Here is an 8,614-nt window from a genome sequence, read left to right on the forward strand (position 1 = left end):
TTATTTTTGTGATATAAATATTTATTGAAATAGTTTATTATTTTTATATTTACCTAAGCAGTTTCAGTAAATGAAAAATTGTGCTAACCATTTTGAGAATTATTTTGAACACAATTTCACTTAAATATTGTAAATAAAAACCCTGTTATTAGTAATACATTACAAAGTTTAATCAAAAAAGACAAAAATCAGACTATTTAAATGTTCCAAATTAAAATAATGTCTAGGTTTTTATTGTATATTAATGTAAATTTTATTTTTGTGTGTTTTCAGCAATTCTACTGAACATAGATAGGAAAGCACAAAGGAGAGAACTTTAGAACTCAGATAATATCGAGCAGCCCCCTAGACCAATGGGTGGAAATTTGCTACTTTCATTGCAAACACAATTTCCCCATGAAAACTTTTCTCAGAGCCCCCTTCACATCTTTGTTCCTCAGCGTGTAGATCATTGGGTTCAACGTGGGGGTTACTATGCTGTAAAGCACTGAGATCAGTCTGTCACTGTCCAGCAATTAGCTGGATATGGGCCTGACAAATAGGTGAAGATGGAGCTCCCATAATACAGCAGGACAATGGTCAGGTGGGACCCTCAGCTGGAGAAAGTTTTGAGCCTCCCCTCTGTGGAGCGTATCTTCAACATGGTGGAGATGATGTAGACGTAAGACAGGACGATGCACAGGAATGGGATCCACCCAATGAAGACTCCGACGGCAAGCAGGATAATCTCATTGAGGGAGGTGTCTCCACAGAAGAGCTTGAGGAGGGGCGGGATGTCGCAGAAGAAGTAGTTCATCTCGTTGGCCCCACAGAAGGGCAGCCGAAAGGTGAAAAATGTGTGCACTGCAGAGTTGAGGAAGCCACTGGCCCAAGCAGCACCAGCCAGTTGGAAGCAGAGGGATTTTCTCATGATGACCAAGTAGTGCAAGGGGTTGCATATTGCCACATAGTGGTCATAAGCCATCTCCACCAGGAGGATACACTCCGTGCCCACACAGGCCAGGAAAAAATAGAGCTAGGTAATGCATTCTGCATAGCTGATCCTCTTCCTGTCCACCAGCAGGTGAACCAACATCTGGGGGACATTGGTGGTGGTGTAGCATAAGTCCAGGAAAGAGAGGTTCCCCAGGAAAAAGTATATGGAGGTGCAGAGCTGGGCATCCTTGCAGACTATGGTGCTGATGGAGATGTTCCCCACCAGGGTGCACAGGTAGGTGACCAAGAAGACACCAAAGACAAAAACTGCAGCTGATGGAGGCTGGAGAACCCCATGATGATGAACTCAGTTGGGGCAGTTTCATTTGCCATTTTCTTCACAGTTGAGAGGGATGACTTGAAAGGCAATACATTTAAAGAATGAGGCTGAGGTTTCAAAGCAATGTAGAGGATTTGGATGCCCTGACCTTATTACAGTTTATGGGGACTGGGCATCTAAATCCCTTAGGTAGTTTTTGAAAAACTCAGATTTAGGTTGTTTATGAAGTAAGACAGAACACTTTAGGGGATAATTTCAGCTTAAATTGTGCAATATAAAGGCAGAAAAGTGAATCCGTGTGTCTCTTCATGTGTGTATTTGTGTTTGATTGCATAATTGTGTTTGTTAGTGTATCTGGTTGTGTGTGTTTGTGTGTGAGAGAGTTTTATTGTGCATATATGTGATTGTGTGTGTTCTGAAAACATCCATTCAGTATGCACCAGCAGTCATCTGAAAACATCCACTCACTGTGCAGCGGCAGTCAAAGAAGAGAACAGAATGTTGGTACTCAGTAAGAAAGGGATAATAAGACAAAAATATCATATTGCCTCTGTATAAGTCCATTATATGCCAGTTCTTGAATACTTCATGCAGATGTGGTCACCCCGTCTCAAAAAAGATATATTGGAATTGGAAACGGTTCAGAAAAGGGCAACAAACATGATGGAATGGCTGCGGTATGAGGAGAGACTAAGACTGGGACTTCTCAACTTGGAAAAGAGACAACTAAGGGGTGATATGACAGAGGTCTACAAAATCATGACTAGTGTGCAGAAAGTAAAAAAAGGAAGTATTATTTACTCCTCATAATACAAGAACTAGGGGTCACCAAATGAAATTAATAGGCAGCAGGCTTAAAACAAACAAAAGGAAGTATTTGTTTACACAAAGCACAGTCAACCTGTGGAGCTCTTTGCCAGAGGATGTTGTGATGGTCAAGACTATCACAGGGTTCAGACAAGAACTAGATAAATTCACGTAGGATAGGTCCATCAATGACTATTAGCCACGATGGGCAGGGATGGTGTCCCTAGCCTCTGTTTGCCAGAAGCTGGGAATGAGCAATGGGAATGGATCACTTGATGATTACTGTTCTGTTCATTCCCTCTGTGGCACCTGGCATTGGCCACTGTTCAAAGACAAGATACTTGGCTAGATGGACCTTTTGTCTGACCCAGCATGGTCGTTCTTATGTTCTTAGGTGTATGCTTGTTTTTGTGTGTGTGATTGCAGTAGTGCCTGTTTTCTATTGTATATGGATATGGTTGTGCTGTGTGTGGTGTTGTTCACATATGTGACTGTATATGTGATTCTGTGTGATTGTGGTAGTGCTTACTGGTGTTCAATTGTGTTTGCAAACAGGTATGAATTTTTGCTACTTTGTATGTAGATGTTTGATCAGTTGTGTGTGCTTTTGTGTGTGATTCTGGTAGTATCTGCATACGTGTATTTCAATGTGCATGTATTTGTGTGTGTTATGTGTGTATTTGTTGTAATGTCAGCGTGTGTTTAATTGTGTTTGCATGTGTGTAAGTGCAGTAGCATATTTGCGTGGATTCTGTGTCTGCATATGTTTGTGCATGTCTGTGGTTTTGTGTGCTTAGCTATTTCTACTCAATACAATTTTGAGTTGCAGACAAATTCCTCATTGATCTAGGCGAGACTAACCCCTATCTATAGGACTGTGGGACACTATTGCATTTCAGGGCTGGGCAAACAGGAGGAATCCTGTCTCAGGACAGTCCTTCTGTACAGATCTGGTACCAAATTCATAAAAGCTCTGCAACATTCTCCCATGGCTGGTGTGTGGAACATTTTCATACCAATCTTTCCCACTGCCGCCTCTGTGCATTTTCCATGCCACCTCCCAGACAGTCAGTGCACACCATTTCCTCGTCTACATCCCACCTGGGTTCATACCCAGGTACATCACTGAATATGACATAGATAAACTGAATAATACTATTAAGCAGTAGAAGAATGAATGAACTCGTTCCCCACATCTCTTCTTAATTGCTCACTCACTCACTCACTCACTCACTCACTATCTATCTATCTACCATCTTTATCAGGATTGTATTAGCCTTCTTTCTTTCTTTCTTTCTTTCTTTCTTTCTTTCTCCCACTTGCTATTTCCTTCCTCTCTAGGGCCACTCCCTACTCTCACTTCCTTACCTAATTAATATCCCTCTCTCACCTGTGCTATAAAGCACGCAAACCACAAGACTTTCAGACCACCACTGAGGGAGCAGCTATGTGGACACTAAGTGATGGGGTGTAAACCTACTCCACACTAGCCTGCTGTGTACCCAGAGTACGTCTGGACATTGCTGCCACATGCTAACAGTTCCCCTAATGTGCTTTGAGCTAGTCTGCTTTGCAGCTCAAAGTGTACTTGGGAGCTATTATTGCACAGCAGCAGCATCCACTTAGATATTTTATGCATGGTAGAACACCCCAGCTTGTGGCAAACTAAGTGTTTATTTAGAGAAGACCTGACTCACATGGTTAGTTAAGTTATACTGAGTTCCCAGAAACTATAGATTTGCCTTGGGATGCAGAGGCCTGGCAGACATAAGGGAGGGATGGGAACTGTAAAATATGGGGCTGCCCAGATGAGCAGAAGCCCAGATAACATATTTAATATGGCATTCAGAGTTGGCACTGGTGGACGAGGAGGATTTTTAAAGACATGGGCTGCTTTTGAAATGGGAGCTGGATACCTAGCTATCTCTTGTGCCTTTGAAAAATCTTCCCCTCTGAGTAAGATTTTTCAAAGCTGCCTAAAAGATTAGAGTCGCCCAATTTAAGTCATAGTAAACGGACATGATTTTTCAGCGGGTGGGTGCTCAGTAGTTTCTGAAAATCTTCCCCATTTAAGGCATCACAGATTAGACAACTGAAAATGGAGACATCCAAAATCACTAAGGTTCAAATGATTTCAATGTGTGTTAGACACGTAGATGTTTGAAAATCCCACTAGGTTTCTAAATAGCTTTAAAAATCTGGCCAATCATTGCCTTTGAAAATTGTGGGCTTAGTCATAAACATACAAGCCCAATAGTCTGACACAAACAAATCCACAAATATAAATAGACACAGAATTGCATAAATGTACGGCTGGATGAGATCTCAGGAGGTCATCTAGTCTAGCTCCTTGTGCTGAGGCAAGACCAACTAAACTTAGATCAAGTCTAGCAGGTTTGTCCAACCTGTTTTTTAAAAATCTCGAGTGACGAGGATCTCACAACCTCCCTGGCTGACCTGTTCCAGTGCTTAACTATCCTTTTAGTTAGAAAGTTTTTCTTAATATCTAACCTGAAACTGTCTAGCGGGAAATAAAAACAATGTCTCTTTGTCCTGTCCTCAGTGGACATGGAGAACAATGGATCCTGTCCTCTTTAAAACTACATAAAAACATAAGAACTGCCATACTGAGTCAGACAAAAGGTCCATCTAGCCAAGCATCTTGTCTTCTGACAGAGACCAGTGCCAGGTGCCACAGAGCGAATGAACAGAACAGGCAATCATCAAGTGATCCCTTCCCTGTTGACCATTTCCAGCTTCTGGCAAACTGGACACTATCCCTGTCCATCCTAGCTAATAGTCATTGATGGACCTATCCTACATGAATTTATCTAGTTCTTGTCTGAACCCTGTGATAGTCTTGACCATCACAACATCCTCTGGCAAAGAGCTCCACAGGTTGACTGTGCTTTGTGTAAACAAATACTTCCTTTTGTTTGTTTTAAGCCTGCTGCCTATTAATTTCATTTGGTGACCCCTAGTTCCTGTGTTATGAGGAGTAAATAACACTTCCGTATTTACTTTTTCCACACCAGTCATGATTTTATAGACCTCTATCATATCCCCCTTAGTTGTCTCTTTCCAAACTGAAAATTTATTAATCTTACCTCATATGGCAGCCATTCCATACCCCTAATCATGTTTGTTGCCCTTTTCTGAACCTTTTCCAATTCCAATACCCTTCACATATTGCACAACATACAGATACAAACACAATAACCTCATGAAATAATTACCTGAAGAAGAGCTCTGTGTCAGCTTGAAAGCTTGTCTCTCTCACCAGCAGAAGGTGGTCCAATAAAAGATACTACCTCACCCACCATGTCTCTATCATTAAATCAGGGAATAGGCTTCCAAGGGAGGTTGTGCAATCCTCATCACTAGAAATGTATAAGAAGAGAGTGGAAAAACACTTGTCAGGGACGGTCCAGGTTTTCTTGCGCCTACGTCAGTGCAGGGTGCTGGATTTGATGACTTCTCAAGGTCCTAGCCAATACTATCATTCTTTGACACACAAACAGACACAAACACAAAGACACAATCTGCCAACTCACATCCTCAGACTTTGGGTGGGGTTTGCTTGGAGAGACAGAGATACACGTCTCTGGTGGTTCCGTGGGACTTGTGCTCCTTGTTCATTTAGTTTCTTCGGAAAATCCCTTTCAAAAACCAATTAAACACACATAGATGAACATACATTCACAAAAGACAATCTTGCACAGAAACCCACAGTCAATCACAATGACACAGCTGAACAGACAAATGCAGTCAGACACACACTTATGAACATACGGGTGTGATTGACACAAGGATATCATCATAAAAACCCAATGACACATAGAAAGCTGCAAACAGAATCATGCACACAAACATATGAACAAAAAAAACCTACAAAAATATGATCTCACTCACACATATCTACAAACTCATCCATACAAATTCCTGACAATACAGGTCTAGCCACACACAAGCACATGAAAATACATGTGAAAGGAAACAATGATATGTGTTAGATGCACTGCCCCCAACTCAAACAAACGCACCCTATCATATTGAACCAGGTCCCCAGATGGTGTCAATCATCCATAGCTACGTTGGATTCAATGGGCCAGACCCACAGCTTGCATAAATCTGTGTAGCTCCATTGAGTTCTGCATTTTCTGTACTGCTTTATACGTGCTTAGGATCTGGCCAGCTGGCTTTGATTTGATTCAGACATGTTCCATTAATTAATCTACTAAAAATGGCAGTGGAAACAAGAAACAGAGAATTTTTTCCTCCAATCTCCCCCTTACAAATCTCTGCCTAACTCACCTGGATAGAAGCAAATGGCACAATCTAAGCAGGATTCCCAAAGTGCCATACTGCAATTACTTATATATGTTTTAGTGACCCCAAGGGAATTATCTCCAAAGATATTCTGTCATGGTGTTGCCAAGCAACCCCAACCACCATTAGTAACAAGAGAGGAAAGAAGTAAAACATCTAGAATCCTGCAAAGCGTGTCTAGGTCCATCTCACACAGCAGTGGATTTGCAGATGTACATCTTAGATTACGAAATCGAGAGTCACTTTTGGCCAGATTTTTAAAGGTATTTAGGTACCTAGCCAGACTTTCAATGGGTTTTAGGTGCCCAGGGGCTTTTGAAACTCCCACTAGGTGTCAAATATCTTTAAAAATCTGGCCCTTTGTGTCTGAACAAAGCTGCAAAGAAAAGCTTTACCATCCTGGTCTCTTTTGTTGCTTTGCAGTGATTGTGCCATGGAATAATGCTAACTTGAGGTAATATTATGACACGTAAATGCAACATCAGGATGCAGACATTGACAGAAAGGTGCACAAGAGACACTTTTGACTCTATGTGACAACATTGGATATATTGGGTCAACTATCAACTATGATTTAATACATCTCTTTCTCTCTCTGTCTTTGCAAATTCTGCACCCTTTCTGCATGCTGAAGCGGAGGGAAGATGTTTGTTCTGTCTCTTCTTCTTCTTGAATGGTGAGTGCTTTCTCCTTCCTCTCAGTTTTCCAGCCCTTCCTCGAACCTTTTCCCTTCAGTATGGAATTGATCCAATGACCATGGAATGAATTGGTAAAGGTTCCCACTAAGTTCTGTGGCCATTGGAGTAGGTCCCATATGAGAATCTCTTGCTTAGTTCAACAGAATCTGCTTGTGTCCTGGTGAGTAGATACCAGGGACGAAGGGATGGTTCATAGCTGATTGAATCTCTTCCCTTGAAATCTCAAAATATAACATGTTAAGTTTAATGGTTTGACATTGACTGCACATCCCCACTTCTGTTTCTGGATTTTCAGAGCAGTTCACAGGAGTGAGGTATTCACGTCTATGGAATTTGGGAACCTACCACACTTAAATCCACTTTAAAATCCCAGCTTCAATCCAGACAATTCCAGATAATATCAGCCATTAAAACACAAAAGTTGAAGTTAGAATTCAGATCACTTCCAGGTAAATCTTTTTTTTTCTGACCTAATTAAAGAATTCACAATGTGGAGTCAATCGTTCTGTTCTTAAGGTTAAGGGCCAGTTTTTCAGCTGGTGAAAACTGACATACCTCCAGTGACTTCAGTGGATTTATAACAGCTGAGGATCTGAAACATTTTAAGGAGAGATTATAGGTGTTTCAGGCTATGGTCATAGTTTTCCTGCGGATTGCCTTGTGCAGGAGGCTGTGTTTCAAACTGAGGACTTGTCAGTTAAGAATTGTCTAGGAATCACTGAAGGTGGCCTCAATGTCTGTATAGAAGTCTTTCTGGAGTTTCTGCTACTTACCATGAAGGAGTAATTAGAACTGTGCATTCAATTCCCTGGGTGGCTTTGAAAATCTCAGCTATTGTTCTGTGCTGAATTTTTGTTACTAAGATTTTTATTATTTTTATTTTAGCATATATCCTTTAGAATTAATTCGGGCTGTGCCAATTGGCTTAATCAGTGCTGGTGTCACAGGCACGTGTCTAAATATTTTTACATGTTGGAGTAGGCTATATTTATTTTTATTATTGTACCCGATCCAAATTTACAATATCATCTCTTTCAATTCATGTTTGTATACCACAGGATTATGTGTTCATTGAAGTTTCTCTCCTAAGAATAATATGGAATCATTCACACATGATGACAGTCCAGCCCGGACTGTGTCTTCTTTTCTTGATACTCTGTATAATACTGCAAAATGCTTAACTTCATGATATCTCCACTCTTTTACTGGAGATTGCTGTGTGTTGCTGTGTCTTGCCATATCTTTGGCATCTTTTTTTTCTTCCTTCTTATAAAGCTTCCTTGATATCCCACTCTCTGGATCTGTTCAAAACCTGGTGAACATCATTCACTTAAAATTTCTTATGAGAAAATTCAAGTTTTAACCAGGGCTGGGTTTTACAAGAGTTGTGTACCTAGGCTCCTTGGAAAATCCCAGCTCAGGTTAATTGTGTACTTTTATTATACTATGAGATTTGTCCCTTTTCTTCTCTCAGATTTGTCTTAGTCATCTTTTTCCACTTTACACTAGTCTCATGTATACTGCT

General features: G+C 40.8%; 1 pseudogene; it reads right to left on the bottom strand.

Moving 5' to 3' along the window:
* Positions 1 to 374: 374 nt before the first annotated feature.
* On the bottom strand, positions 375 to 1,308 carry LOC115643566 (annotated as a pseudogene).
* Between the last annotated feature and the right edge of the window lie 7,306 nt (positions 1,309 to 8,614).

This window comes from Gopherus evgoodei, unplaced genomic scaffold (assembly GCF_007399415.2).
Source record: "Gopherus evgoodei ecotype Sinaloan lineage unplaced genomic scaffold, rGopEvg1_v1.p scaffold_62_arrow_ctg1, whole genome shotgun sequence".
NCBI lineage: Eukaryota > Metazoa > Chordata > Testudines > Testudinidae > Gopherus > Gopherus evgoodei.